Source organism: Rattus norvegicus, chromosome 7, assembly GCF_036323735.1.
Source record: "Rattus norvegicus strain BN/NHsdMcwi chromosome 7, GRCr8, whole genome shotgun sequence".
NCBI lineage: Eukaryota > Metazoa > Chordata > Mammalia > Rodentia > Muridae > Rattus > Rattus norvegicus.
The window spans coordinates 82,088,142-82,104,952 of NC_086025.1; positions in this window are offsets into that span (position 1 = coordinate 82,088,142).

Sequence of the window (16,811 nt, forward strand, 5' to 3'; positions counted from 1 at the left end):
TCAGTTAATCCATTTATATTGTACATATATTGATTTATTGCTACTTTTTCATTTGTATATCATAGAAGTGAAAAAAGTGTTTGTGGTTTGCCTCTGTGTGTGCATGTGTGTGTGTGTGTGGGTGTGTGTGTGTGTGTGTGTGTGTGTGTAAGACAACCACACCAATACTCCAGTATCATACTCTTTACATAGGATAATAAGGCAATGATATTCTACATATTGTTGTCAAATTTGGTTTCGTAGTTTCACATGTCTGAAGAACTGAAATGCCTCACAGGTTTTTAGAGTCTTGGACTGTCTTCTTTAGCTTGTAAACAATTTCATAAAGAAGGCATAAACTTAAGGAAACCCTACCTGCTAGATGCTGATTGCAAAACAGCTGGCAACTCCAGAGGTTGTTTCAGAGAAAACCATCAGCTCAGAAGTCCTTACATACCCTTTGTCACAAAATAGCTATTTAACAAGTGTGCAGATGACTTTAGAATATTTCATATTTTCTTCTCTTTCCAAAGATGATCAGGAAGTGAATACTATTATCTGTTGCTTCTTTAGAGGAGTGGACTTTACAAGGAAACAGTGGTATTTATTTAAAATGCCTCAACTCTCTTAGCCTTAGTGATGGCCAGGTAGTACTGGAGGAAGTAGATTTACTTTTTGCATATTTGAATGTTAGAGTGACTATGGCCTGGATTTCGATATACTGTATAGCAAGTAATGTTTCTTTTTATTTACTTACAGCTATTTCTCCCCAGAAAAGCTTTTAATTCTACAAACTAGAGAATGTATTTACAAACACAAAGAAAAATATAGATAGATGACTATTAACATTGGTTTGGGTCATGTACTGAACAGCATTTTAGAAAACATATGACCTCTAACTCCGTGCTTAGAAATGTCAAGGTAATAACTGACAGGTTTCTTTAGGTAGAGTGAAAACTCAGTACACAGAGTTAGCGAATCTCAATGGCACAACTTGTCTATCATTTACTGCTTTGTACTCATTCCTTAAAATAGAAGACATTGAAAATCAATGAGGAAGAAACAACTTTGCCTATGCATCAGCTACTTTTCATCCAATTTTTTCTTTTTTCTTTTCTTTTGGCACTGTGGTCAAAGGCCTGATAAAAGCAACTTAGTGAATGAAAGATGTTTCATGGCATATACTTCAGAATGTTCCATTCATGGTCACTTTACTTAGTTTCTGGGTCACAGCCTATTGCCTGTTCTCTTTGTATCAATAAGGACACATGGGAAAAATAGGAAACAAGAGTACAAGGGTCTTGCTCACTGTTAAAGGCTTATACACAGTGACCTTTGGCTACTAGTCAGGCTCCAAAAATAAAGTTCTTTCATTTTTTTTCATTCAAACTGCCTTCTCTCAAAATAGTGCCACCATATTTGGGGCAAGTGTTGAACACATGACACTCTTAAGGATGTGTCTTATTCAAATCATAACAGTTTGCTTTGAGTTTCTCGACAGTGACAGCTACCTGGATATAAAAATGCAGATACCAGGTACCAAAATTAAATCAGTGTCAGATAAATCATGTAAATTTTCTCATAAGCCCTAAAGAAATAGAAGTAGTCATTAAAAGTTTCCCAACCAAACAAAGCCCAGGACCAAATTGCTTTAATGCAGAACTCTAGCAGACCTTCAAAGAAGATCTAATACCAATACTCCTTCAACTATTCCACAAAATAGAAACAGAAGGTACACTACCCAATTCATTCTATGAAACCATAGTTACAGTGATATCAAAACCACACAAAAACCCAACAAATAAGAGAACTTCAGACCAATTTCACTTATGAATATAGATGAATAAAAATTCTCAATAAAATTCTTGCAAACCTAATCCAATAACACATCAAGATCCATCATGATCAACTAAGCTTCATTCCAGGGATGAAGGGATGGGTCAATATACAGAAATCTATTAGTGTAGTTCACTAGGTAAACAAACTCACAGGAAGGAAAAAACACATGATGATTTCAGTAGATGCTAAGAAAGCATTTGACAAAATTCAACACCCCTTCATGATAAAAGTCTTGGAAAAATCAGGAATTCAAGGCCCATACCTAAACATAGTAAAAGCAATATACAGCAAACCAGTAGCCAACATCTGAATGGAGAGAAACTTGAACCAATACACTAAAATCAGGGTCTAGAAAAGGCTGCCATCTCTTTTTCTACTTATTCAATATAGTACTCAAGGTCCTAGCCAGAGCAATTAGACAACAAAAGGAGATCAAAGGAATACAAATTGGAAAGGAGAAAGTCAAAATATTATTGTTTGCAGGTGATATGATAGTGTACTTAACTGACCATAAAAATTCCATGAGAGAACTCCTAAACCTGATAAACAAATTCAGCAAAGTAGCTGGGTATAAAATTAACTCAAACAAGTCAATTTATCCTCTACCCCATGGATAAACAGGGTGAGAAAGAAATGAGGGGAACAACACCCTTCACCATAGTGATACACAATATGAAGTATCTTGGTGTGACTCTAACCAAGGAAGTGAAAGATTTGTATGACAACATCTTTAAGTCTATGAAGGAAGAAATCAAAGAAGACCTCAGAAGATGGAAAGATTTTCCAAGCATATGCATTTGCAGGATAAATACAGTAAAGATGGCCATTTTGCTGAACACAATCTACAGATTCAATGTAATCCCCATCAAAATTCTAACTAAATTTTTCATAGAATTAGGAAGAGCAATTTGAAAATTCATTTGGAATAACAAATCATCCAGGATAGCAAAAGCTAATATCAACAATAAAAGAACTTCTGGGGGGGGGTTGGGGATTTAGCTCAGTGGTAGAGCACTTACCTAGCAAGCACAAGGCCCTGGGTTCGGTCCCCAGCTCCGAAAAAAAGGAAAAAATAAAAGAAAAAAGAAAAAAAAGAACTTCTGGGGGAAATCATAATCCCTGACATCAAGCAATATTACAGAACAGTAGTGATAAAAACCTGAATGGTATTGTTACAGAGACAGGCAGGTAGATCAATGGAATAGAATTGAAGACCCAGAAATGAACCCACTTGATCTTTGACAAAGAAGAGAAAACCATCCAGTAGAAAAAAAGACAGCATTTTTAATAAATGGTGCTGGTTCAATTGGAGGTCAACATGTAGAAGAATTCAAATCAATCCATTCTTATCTCCTTGTTCAAAGTTCAAGTTCAAGCGGATCAAGGACCTCCACATAAAACCAGATAGACTGAAACTAATGGAAAAGAAAATGGACAGGAGCCTTGAGCACATAAACATCAGGGAAAATTTACTGAACAGAACTCTAATGACTTATGCTCTAAGATTAAGAATCAACAAATTGCACCTCATGAAATTGCAAAGCTTATGTCAAGGATGTGGAGAAAGAGGAACTCTCCCCCATTGTTGGTGGGATTGACAGCTGGTACATCCACTCTGGAAATCTGTCTGGCAGTTCCTCAGAAAATTGGTCATAGTACTACCTGAGGACTCAGCTATACCACTTGTGGGCATATAACCAAAAGATGATCCAACATATAACAAGAACACATGCTCTACTATGTTCATAGCAGCCTTATTTATAATAGTCAACACCTGGAAAGAACCCAGATGTCCCTCAATGGAGAAATGGATACAGAAAATGTAGTACATTTACTGATGAAATTCTTAGGCAAATGGATGGAACTAGAAAATATCATCCTGAGTCATGTAACCAAATCACAATCAAACATACATGTATGCACTCACTAATAAGTGGATATGAGCCCAAAAGTTCAGACTACACAATAAACAATTCACAGGCCACCTGAAGCTCAGGAAGAATGAGACCAAATAATGGATACTCCAATCCTTCTTAGAACAAAATACTTAAGGGAGAAAATATGGAGACAGAATGTTGAGCAGAGACTGAATGGAAGGCTATCCAGAGACTGCCACCTGGGGATGTATCCCATATATGGACACCAAACCCTGACACAACTGTGGATGCCAAAAAATGCTTTCTGACACAAGCCTAATATAGCTGTCAGAGGCTGTGCCAGAGCCTGACAAATACAGAAGTGTATTCTCACAGCCAACAAATGAACTGAGAATGGACTCCCCAGTGGAAAAGTTAGAGAAAGGACTGATGGAGCTAAAGGGGTTTGCAACCCCATAAGAAGAACAACATTATCTACCAACCAGACCTCCCCAGAGCTCCAATGGACTCAATCACCAATCAATAAGTACACATGGAGACACCAATGGCTCCAGCCTCATATGTAGCAGAGGATGGGCTTGTTGGATATTAGTAGGGAAGAGGCCCTTGGTCCTGGGGAGGCTGGATGTTCCATTGTACAGAAATGCTGGGGCAGGGAGGCAGGAGTGGGTATATGGGGGAGTACCCTCCTAGATGTGCAGGAAGGGAGGATGCGATAGGAGGTTTCCATTGAGGAAACTGGGAAAGGGGATAATGTTTGAAATGTAAATAAATAAAATATCCAAGAAAAAAGAAAAAAGTAACAATGTGGATATTGATTGAATAAATATGGGTGGTTTGCCTGGCATGAGCAGAATGTTCATTTTACTAGTGTAATCCACCCATATGACAGTGTTTACTTCCTCCTTTTAAAAATTAAATTGTTGTTTCAACTGAGACTGGTCTATTCAGCAGAAGAAAGATGCTTTGTGTTGAGAGGGATACACATTAATGCCACAAAATAACTCTTCAACCCAGGTATATGTGACTTGAATATACAGGCAGAATCAGTCAAGTTGCCAAAGAGCCTGGAATATGTAGATTTGCTCTTTTCAAGAAGATTATAAAAGGTCACTTGAAAGGTGTACCTATTGTAGATTCTGTGCCATGTGAGTCACATGACCTGCTCCCCAAGAGGCAGAAGCTCAGACAGGACTGCAAAGGATGCCTTCAGCCTGATTGCTATTATTACGTTTCTTTGACAACATTTTAATGGAGAAACTAGCGCTGTTCACTTTCAGTGTACCTTATATGCTTGAAAAAAATTGTCAAAGTCTAAACCACCACTATAGACTAGTTCTCTGTTTTCCAGACATCTCATGAAGCATTGTAATCTCAAACTGTTTGCATAGCTATAAAAGAGGAAAGAGCATTTCAATAGACTTTAGGCCAAGCACTTTTGGGTTACCACTCCTCAATTTTAGAATCAGTAAACAATAGAACACATCATTATTTTCTAATTTTAATTTTATATTGCTTGAGAGTTTGACATGTACATATGATGTAGTTTGTTCAAAACCATCACTCATTCCTTTACCTTCAGCTCCTTTCTTATCTCCTCACCGTTTCCCAATTCAACTTTATGTGTTCTCTTTTCTGTAAAACCAATCGAGTTTACTTAGTGCTGCTTGCATGTCCATGGATGTTTGACCATATACTGGTGTTTGGGTACCCTTTCAGGGGACACTTCCTTAAAGGACTGACTCATTGACTCCTGGCAGCCATCAATTTTTGAAACTTCCAAATATAAGCATTGCTCAGCACATTTTTTGCTATTATATAAAAATCTGTGTGACATTCTAGCAAAAGAGCAAGATTGTAAAGACCACATTTGAGCGGTCATCATATGACAGAAGAAATCTGTATGATAACAGCTGAATCACAGGCTTGATTGATCATTTTTATGAGTAATCATCAAGATGAACCCTGAAGTCTGACAAAGCATGCATTAGTGTCTTTTTATCATTTTTGCTTCTAAAGTTGTGTGTGTGTGTGTGTGTGTGTGTGTGTGTGTGAGAGAGAGAGAGAGAGAGAGAGAGAGAGAGAGAGAGAGAGAGAAGCAGAAATCCATCTTATTTGGATGGATCATCTTACTTCTTTTTATAATTGTGATGCAATATAAAGTGGAAATGCACTAACATATGAAACAAGAAATCTAATAATAGACATAAAACACACTATGATAGCTACAAAATTTTCTTTCAAGATACATAAATATTTAGTAACCATAGGAACAGAAATTTGATATTTTTAAAAATACATGTGAATGCATACTTAACATAAATTTTAAGATCATTTAGATTGAATATGAGGCACTTTTAAAAGTGGAATATTTAATATCACTGTATGATGTATATTACTTAACTATAAAAAATTAACTCTTGCATTGTCTTAGTCACTCTGGTGTTAGTTGCCGAGTATCTTCCAAATGCTGCTTTCCTTTCAGCTTAGTGGCTACTTTATGTTTTACAGAAAAGATATTTGAGTCATTTATCCAGTGATAAATTGCTCAAAATGCAGTGAAAAGAGACAAAAGATCACTGAGACTGCCTGGTCCTTTCTCTAGGCTTATCTTCCACACTTACACTGGCCACTTATCACTTGCTCCTCCAGAAAAACACTGACTGCTTCCAAAAATTTGCAAGCAGTCCTTTCTGAAGAGTACAGAGGCAAAAGCTGGGAGAAATCAGAGTAGCTGGAACACCTTGGGAAAGGAGATTGGAGATAAGTGAGGCTTCTGGCTGAAGAATGGTCTCTGGGGTTTGCAGAGCCATGGAGAGATTACTAAAATCATTTTGAGCACCTGACTTTGGGGCAGCAACTGGCAAGTTGACAAAGCTAAGGGCTTGTATGATCTAGAAACAGCTGAGTAAAATGAACACTAAAAGTGTTATGTTAACCAGAGCAGTAATGGTCAAAGACAAATGCTGGAAAAGATGATAAGAAAATAAATATAATTTTGTTTTGGCCTCTAACAGAGTAGGCAGGCTAATGGAATTTGTCTTCAAGCCCAGTCCAGGATAAATATGCTTTTACCCAAGTAAATCATATCTTGGAGGGGAGGGCAAAGTCTAGTTGGTGGGCTAGGGCTAGGGGATGAACAAGAGTTAAATCTGTGAGACTCATTATAGATCCTTGATACAAAGCTCTAGATTGCTGCTCCCCATCTGCTTTTCCCCTGGGGCCATCTAGGCACCAGTGAGCACTGGGATGGATTGGTATGGTTGAAGCTTAGCTGGGTGTGTGCTGGGTACTGTAGGATCTAGGTTGATGTGAGTACGGGAGAAATAGCCTTCCCCAGAGATAGTTATTAGTGAAACAGCCCTCTTTATTGGGAGTAAATAAGGGTTAAATAAAGTTTGGGGAGTGAGTAGGGGTTTGGGGGGATGAAGGGATGACTTTGGTTGAGGTCAAACTGCTGAGGAATGCTTCATTTGCATGAAAAGAAAGTCCAAGTGCTTGATGGATATGTGCTTATAGGGAGAGAGGAAGTTTAATCTGTAATCTGGCCACAGGGTTCTGTGACTACCTGAAGCGTGGTGCACACGGGAGTCGTAAGGCACTGGGACACGGAGGCCCAGAGTGAGGACAAATCGATCCTTCTCCTGACAGTTTCAGTACAAGATTTTCCGAATTTGGACACGTCTCTACCTCACTGTTGCTCTGGGTCAGCTCTCATGTTCACATGACATGACTTTCTGGTCCCACACTAGATCATGCATGCATCAGCAATTCAGAGGCTGATACTGCTAATGAGCACATTTGGATTAATTAACTAATTGTCGTTGCCGGAAATTGAAACCAAGGTCTTGAGCTTTCGTAGAAGGGCCCTACAACTAAGCTGCATTCCCCGACTTCTAAATTTCCTTCTCTCCGTTTCTCTTTCAAACAATACAACCCTATTTCCCTTCACGACTTCCACCTCCCCTCTTCCTCAGACCAGCACCTCTCCATCTCCCATCAGAAAAGATCAAGACTCCAAGAGACAACCACCAAACACAACAAAACAAAATATATTTAAGACAATGCAAAATTCCTTACATAGAAGTTGGGCAAGTCAACCCAACAGGAGGAAAACAGTCCCAAGAATAGGCAAACATTAGAGTCCCACAAAAACACCAAGCTAACAGTTACATGATAACAGATGCCTTCAGGTCCCAGTATTTGCTGTTTCCATCTCTGTGAGCTCATCTGAGCCCTGCTTTGTTGATCCAGCAAATTATGTCCTCTTGGTATCCTCTATTGCTTCTGATTCCTACAGTCTTTCTACCATCACTTCCCCAGGGCTTCCTGATCTCCAAGGGGAGAAACACCTTTCTGTTCTGGTCTCTCCATTTTCATTTTTGTACTCATACAGGTAGTGTCATTTCTTCCCAAATGTCATAGACTAAACTATTGCTCTGCAATATTAAGCATCTGATAATTTATTTATTTAATAAAAAACTTGGATTATGATGAACATTTCAAGAAGAATTTCAGTGGATAAGCAGAGATTGTCATACAATTTATAGTAAGAAAATTATTTTTATATTTATTAAAGTATAGACTATTAACCAGAAATAGCAACACTTTTTCATTTTGTATTAAAAGTACTTTTAAATCATCTGATTCTAGTTAATCAAAGGAATTACACTCCAATGGACCTATGGGCAATAAGATGCCTACATAGGGGGCTGTACCTAAGTTTAGTTTAGTGTTGTCAGACTTCTTAATTTCTGATACTTAATGTCAGACTCTTAATTTCTTTCTTGATACTTTACATGAAGGCAAATGGTTGTCTTTTCCTAGTTTAGTGGGATTCAAAGGAGAACTCCAATTTAGACTCATTCTATGCATAATGGCTGTGGGTCTCTGCATCCACCCTGATTGGCTACCAGAGGATGCCTCTACAATGGGCAAGTTTCACTAATCGATTACTATATCAGACAATACATTAATGTTTCCTTGTTGATGAGTAGAAAAACTTTTGGTTCTACCCTTGGTCTCTGAACTATCAAGGTTCCAGTTTCGGCACATTACAGTAGTGTGGGGCATGGGCTTCCTCTCTTGGTTTTGACCTCAAGTTAAATCAGATATTGGTAGGTTACTCTTACAAGTACTTCAGCATCATACCCCAACATGTCTTGTTGGCCAGATTGATTATAAGTCAAATGTTTTGTGTCTGGGTTGGTGACAAATTTATCTTTTTGCATCCCGCAGAGTACCTTCCCATAAAAAAGGGACAAGGACATAGAGATGGAGGTTCCTTGGAGGCACCAGCTCAGCAATTCCACATTCAATGGTTGCATGGATACTGCCCTGCTATCAGTTTGAAGAACGGAACACTCTGTCCTACCATCAGCCTGGGTTGTTTTGGGATCTCCATGGGTTCTCTTGGTCAACAACTCAACATAATATTACCCATTTCTCCCAGTGGAATCCTTGTCTGACTATAAGATATGGCCAGTTGAGGCTTCCTATCCCCTATACTAGGAGCCCTCATTAACATCATCCACATAGATACCAGGTAGTCTGCACTATCCTAGGCTTCCACACCATGCCACATTTTCTCCAATTCCAGCTAGATATATAAAAAAATCCAATCTAAGATATGAGGTAAGTATCTAAACAGAATTTTCAATAGAGGAATATTAAATGAATGAGAGACAGGTAAAGTGTTTACCATCCTTAACAATCATGGAAATGCAAATCAAATTAATTTGGGATTCCATCTTATACCTTTCAGAGTGACTAAATCAATACTACAAGTGACACCTTATGCTGGCAAGGAGTGGAGCAAGTAGAACACTGTTCCATTTGAAGTGGCAGACTTGTATAGACACTATGGAAATCAATATGGTGGTTCCTTATAAAATTGGAAATCAATCTACTTTAAGACCCAGCTATACCACTCTTGGGCCTATACACAAAGGATATTCTATCCTAGCACAGGGACATTTGCTCAACCACGCTCATTGCAACTTTATTCGCAATAGCCAGAAACTGAAAAAGAAATCCTAGATGTTCCTAACTGAAGAATGGATAGAAGAAATGCTGTACAGTTACAGAATGAAGTACTGTTATTATTCAGCTGTTAAAATGACATAATAAAATTTGTAGGCAAATAGTAAAACTAGAAAATATCATCCTGAGATAACCTAGAACTATAAACACAAATATGTTATGTATTCACTTATATGTGGATATTAGCTGGTAAGTAAATGATAACTGAGATACAATTCATAGACCCAGATAGATTAGGTAAAAAGGATCACTTTGGGGGGGGGGATGAATGAATTGCCTAGGAAAAGGGAAATAGAATAGAGACGTCTTAAACACTAACGGGAAACTACCAAGAAATTATGAGAATAAAGGAAGTAGATTCTAGCAGTTGAAAAGATAAGTTTACAATAACAGTATCAACATTCAGAAATTATATCCATGGGCAGAGTGTGATCATATTCCTTTAAATATTCAGGAGGCTAAGGTAGTCTTATCTTTGCAAGTATGAAGCCAGTATGATCTACACAAAAAGTTCTTGGCCAGCCAGAGTGACATAGTGATATTCTATTACAAACACCAACCAACCAATCAACTAGCCAACAAATTAAAAAAATACAAGTCGGATGTGCTGGCCCACACCTGTAATTACAATGTTTGCCAGCATTTCAGGCAGGAGTTCCCCTGCAATTTAAGACCAGCTAAGAAGACAGTAATGCACAAAAATATACACAGCACCCAAGTTTCCATGTTTCAAGTCCTGAAACACTGGTCTTTATTGCCAAGATCAAGTCATTATTATCAAAACTACAGTGGCTCTGTTGCATGCTGATGGTATTGCTTTTAAGTTTCTGACTTTCTTCTGGGGATAAGTGTTACAGTTAGCCATTGTTATAACACATTGCCCTTTTTAGAGCTCAAGACTTTGTGGACTTTTCTACACTCAGAAATGGAGATTACCCATCTACTTGAGTTCCATCCTTTACCCTATATTAGTAATAGGCTCTCAGGTCAAATTTGGCTTTGAATGAATCTTTGAGAAAGGGCTGTCTGTCTGTCTGTATAATATTTGATAAAGAAAGTCAGTGACTCAGAACAGAATGCAAATGTGTTCCAGTCAGTTTTACAAAAAATCATGTAATTTCTTTTAAAATACTGACATTCAGACAAAGTGCCATCAATCCTTCACTCAAAAGAGAATGCATATACATATACATATATGTATGCACACTTATCTATGGCTATACAATGATAATATAAGTATCCAAATTATCAGAAAACTGATTTTGTAAGTACTTTCAGGAATTGGGTCCATTGCTTCTTGCTTTTTTATTCATCTAGTAATAGGAATGTCTACACTTTGAGTAGTCAAGCTCTGATAAGAATTCAGAAAAGTGGCTTAGAGGGCTTGCTGTCATCTCATCATTAGTGCCTTTATAACCAAGCTTTAACAACAGGTTCTATTCTGTCAGTTCTGCTTCCACTGCAAATCTTTGAACACTACGTTTTTTACTTCCCACCATGTCTAGACCAACACCACTTTATTCAACCTAGATCTGCTTGTAGAATCAATTTTAAGGTTTATGGCACTGTCAATAACCGAGCACTGTGTGTCTAACTTTGGAATTATTTCTTAATGGCATTTCATGCGTACAAAGAAAAAGGAGAGGGCACAGCTTTGTTTCCACTCAGATGATTATTATTTGTTTTGTTGCCTGATACCCTTGTCCTCCCACTGCACTACTTTAAATGTCATAGACCCAGGAAAGGAGGCCTGTGCAACTCCCAGCAGGAAAACTCTGGTAACTTTTGTAAAGGGCTGCACTTCAGTGTACATCTGCACTGTAAGCGTCAAACAGGGAGTTATGTTCAAAACCTCTATGTTCAGCTGTATACAGATCTGTTCATTTCGTGCCCCAATCTTTAGAATGTAGCCTGTACTCAAGTTGGACATCCTCTAGTACCCATGTTAATACAAAATGTTTTGAAAATGTGTGGTTTTGGTAACTATTTTAAATCTGTTGTTTTTCCCCCTAGGTGTCTGTTTCAGCTCACTAGACCGCAGGTGCTTGAGGTCCCTGCTGCCACTTAGTCTTAGCACAGGTTGTGCACAGCTGTGTCTATCTTTTCAGCAGACACGCCTTCTAAGCATAAGCCAGAGCTTTCTCGGGTCAGCAACCAAATAATGACGTCAACCATCACCTTCCAAATCCCTTCCATTCAGGTCACAATATTGAATTTCTTATAATGTCTCTGTTACATGCCACACATTTCTAGAAAATCAAGAAAAATAGTCAGATCTCTTTCCACATTACCCTACCTTTTAGATGTTGATTTTTTTCTTGACTTTTAATCATGAATTTTAATATAAGAGATAACAGAACTGTGTTTTTCCTGTGGCTAGTCAGTCAACAGTCAGCTGAAAAATCTAGAATAAATATTGTAGCCTTGTGTTGGAGAAATAACAGGAAGAAAACAAAAGTCAGTACAATATGTAGGAAAATGGTGAATTTAACCAATTCGAAATCATATTAAAATGCTATATCTAATCTATAGATTACCTGTATACTGTATTAATCTCATGAGATATTAGTCTCAATAATAATCCTAAGGCAAGCTTTGCCTGGCTGTAGCGTGTGTGTGTGTGTGTGTGTGTGTGTGTGTGTGTGTGTGTGTGTGTGTAAAAAGAGCAATGAGACTACGAAAAAGGAAAGGAAGGTAAAATGAATACCCTCAAAGCTAAGTCTTCAGTTCAGACATAGGACAGGAAAAAGTCAAGAGGAGGAAAATAAGCTTCAAATATCGGCAAAGAAATGTTTCTATGTAAGTTCAGTTATGCTGTATTCCTATGAAGAGTAGGGTCACATTGGAAGCTATTCGAAGGTTCTGATAGGTCAGTCTAAATGTAGCATAAATCTTCAAATGAGATTAACTATATACTTTCTACAGAAAAATGAAGCATTTATTTCTGACATTCTTCTTATTCTCCCCTCTCCACCAAATATTACATTTTATCATTTTAAAGTAGAACTGGAATAGTTAATATATCTTTTTAAGTTAATGTTACCAGCGTTCTGCCTCGGTGTTATATAAACAGAGATTTTGTCCTTTGCTGCTTTTATTTTTCCATTTTTATGTTTATAACTTGCCTGGAATGTTATGCTCTGGTGAGAAAACAACAGACTTGGTATTTGAAAATTACAGTTTCCATCTATGATTATATTATTATTGTGAGCTCAGGCCAGTGCCCATTTCTTCTTGTATAAAAGGAAGTTAATTACTTTTACTCCCTTGTGCCGGATTTCTTATATTTCTGTGTTAAAGAGACAATGTCAGCACCACTGCTCCCGGTCCCAGACACCATTTTCTAGTGGAGTTATTCAAATAGGGCTGTTGTTCTTTCTGCCAAAGACGGTCAAGGAAACATTGAATTAAGTATAGCAAACAAGCTGATAGTTGGGCCTCAAGCAATGCACAGATTTGACTCCAGCCATGAGGTCAGACGTTTTATTATGTTCAAAGGTATGCCTCTGAACCCACTTATTTAACAAAGTTACAAATAATTTTAGTATTTTACAGGTGTATTTGCCTCAAGGACATCTTCTGTCCAAAGTGCCAGATGGTGAGACAACAGAGGAATCTCTGTACATATAAAATGGCGGCACATTTATAAACACTCTATTTATTATGCCGCTGGTTTGAAAGGTTTTGATTTATTTATGGAAATATTTACTCAGGGCCTGAATAGTCTGCATATATATTTTATAATGCTGACAAAATTAAACAGGTACTGCCATTCTATACAGTATAAACATACAATAATAATACCAAAAGGTATGGTTTTTATTCCTTCAATTAGGGTTTCTAAGTGAAAATTTTTATAGAACATCTGTGGTTTAAATCAGTAGATAAGTTTACATTTTTTAATAAGACATTGTAAGTTATACCTCTCACAATAAGCACACCTTCAGGTACAGAACATTTCTCTTACTGATTTCTGAAGTTATTATAAAATCATCATAAATAGTATGAAATAAAAGAACAAATGAATGAACACAACTCCCCCAAAACACAGCAATTCTGAGTTAGATTCCTTTCAAAGGCCCCTAAAGAATATGTATGTGCAGAGGTCAAAACAAACTTATCATCAATGGTAGTACTTACCAAATGTAAAACATTCACTATTGACCCACATTAATTCATCTCCAATTCATAGGAATGTGGTCTGACGGCAATAAAAATGTTCATGTTTGCAAGTATTTCAAATAGATGTATATATGCATATCTATAATATATATTTAAATATAAAGATATGGACATATATAGATATATAGATGATTGATAAATAGATGATAGGGAATGTATATATATGAAGATGATAGACATATAATAAAGATAGGAAGGGTGAAGAAGAGATAGCTTAACAGTTAAGAAACCTTGCTGTTCATTTAGGGGACCTAGATTTAAATGCCAGCATAGACACATTGGCTTACAACTGTCTGTATTTACAAAGGTCCTGATGAGGATTTTAGACCTATTCAGCCACAAGGTTTGCACATAATATACATGAATATATCCAGGCAATACACTAATACATATAAAAGTAAAAATGAAACAGAAATCTGACAAGTGTGTAAAATATAGCTGCATTATTTAACTTTAAAATATGTATTCATTTGTGTAAAAACTGAGAATAAAAACACCTCTTATGTTGTTTATTACATTCAAGATATACAGAAAATACCCATACCTTTTATATAAAATATATTAAATATGTCTATTCAAGTATTATCTAGAAAAAAACTTACTTAAAAATGTAAAACCTTAAAACCTATGAAAATAAAAATTGTTGAAGGGACAATGGGAGTGAAGTTAATAATGTCATAGATCTATATTTGGTAATTTCCCAGAAAAAAAGTGTGGATCTCGTAAATTAAGAATCAAGTATAATAACACTAATAGATATGGTATAGTAGCAGAATAAATGTTAAAACAATTAGAAATTCTTCACTCAGAGGGGAAAAGTGGGATCTTAAATATAATAGCTTATCTATCTCCTTCTTTAACCCAAGCTATCATTTTCTTCTTGCCCCCATCACCCTAGACACAACATTGCTTAACGCTGCCATCTGACTCTGATATTTAAATTCTAGTCAGTGTTGTGCAGTTCTTCCAGGAAGGAGATCTTTTAAAAAATAGATCAACAAATTCAAGATAATTCCAAGACATATACACAGTAGAGAACATGTTACAGGAGAAATATCAAGGTGATTTGATCCATTCAGCTTGAGCACTTTCAGGAACATTTCAATGACTTTGACTAGTTTCTCTTCCCCTCTCCCTAAGTACACGTGCATTTGCACGCGATTGTTCCTGGGGTGGGGGTAGAACCTTAAAACAGACATAATCCTTCCTCATCTTTTACCCTGTTTTTTGAAATAAACTCCTTCACTGAACCTAGAGCTCACCAGTTCAGCAGGATTGACTGACAACAAGCCTCAGGGATTCCTAGTCTTTTCCTTCGCAGCTCTTGGAGTACAGCTATGCGTACTGCATTCTATATTTGGGTTATGTAGATCCAAAACCTGGTCCTTATACTTGAGCAGCAATCAATATTCTCTTTCAAACATTTCTTCCCCATCATAGTTTTCATAAGTATAGGAGGGTGTTCATTGAAAGAATGTTCATGAACAAACATGTATTTTTAAGCTAAACCTTTACATTCCTAGCAGGAACTCAGAATAGGTTTTACCCATGCAAATGAAAGATCTGAGTCTGCATGATTCATGCCTTTTATGCTTGAATTTGATGCTTATTATGGTACTGTTATTGACTGTGAATGGATAGGGCTAAAAAAGCTATGATTTAATTGGGAGTTTCTACAAGAAACCGAGACATGGCCAATTTTCCTTTGGTTGGAATTTATAATCACTACTTACAGCACCGTCCCTTCAACTCTCATTGTATTTCTCCAATGACTCATTCCTTTTACATTGTTTCTGAAAAAACATGTTCTGTTTTTATTACCTGCATCATTTGGCTGACCCCATTATTCTTTCATACTGTCTATAGAAATTTTTATGTTCATCTATTTTCGTTGTCCTGGTTTTTACATATTTTGATACTGAAAGAGACAACAGTTGTAGATTTTTGTTGTTCAGGCTGGCAGAGCATGCAGTTCTATCTGGTGCTACCATCATTATACTTTCTATTAGTCTCTCCTCACAGGAAAAACACCCTGAATTGTATTTGCAAATCGGTTAAGCCTACTTTAAGCATTGCAGACTACACTATACAAATTTTAAGCTTCATGCACTCACTGTTCAAATTGTAGCCACTCAATCATTCAACAAATACAAAGCATGTAGAATCAGTGTAAACACAGTGGGCCACCTACATTTTTTATAAAATGTGAACGTCATTTGTGATAGATTTGAAAATGAATGAAAAAAATGAATTTAATTAAAACCGTGAGCAGAAATTAAATGTAAGTTGTATGTGGAAAATAAAATAATGCAATACCGGATAGACCAACATTAGTTCTATAAAGAGGAAATCGTCATTAATGGTTAATTAGCTAATAATGAATGACTGGCAGGAGTGAATTCTCTTTTGAATCAAGGTTTCTAACTTCAAGTTTGTGTTTGTTTATATATGACATTGAGAATTTTCCTTTATTTTTCCATTTTTACAAATTGGCTTTGGTTTGAGTTTTAATTTTATAAACACTTCCGTCATCTTAATTCTCAAAATATTCAACTTTGTTGCATGTTATTAATAAAGAATTTAGGAATAATGCTACTTCTTATAGCAATTAAACTATATTTCAACATAGAAACTTAGCAATCATCTGTCAATATATTTTAATCATTTAATGAATGTCAGTACTCACTCTAGAGCTTAGTCTGAAGTTACCTCTATCATTAGGCCTTGCAAGAGGTCTACACAAATGTTGTAACTTGTTTAACACAAGGTCTTACGGTGCAGTCCAACCTGACTTTTGACTTACTTCAACTCTTCTGTCTCAGCCTACTAAGTATTAGATAATTGGTTTTCTGTCTAATATTTAAATCATAGTTTTTGGCCTCTGGTCTTTGG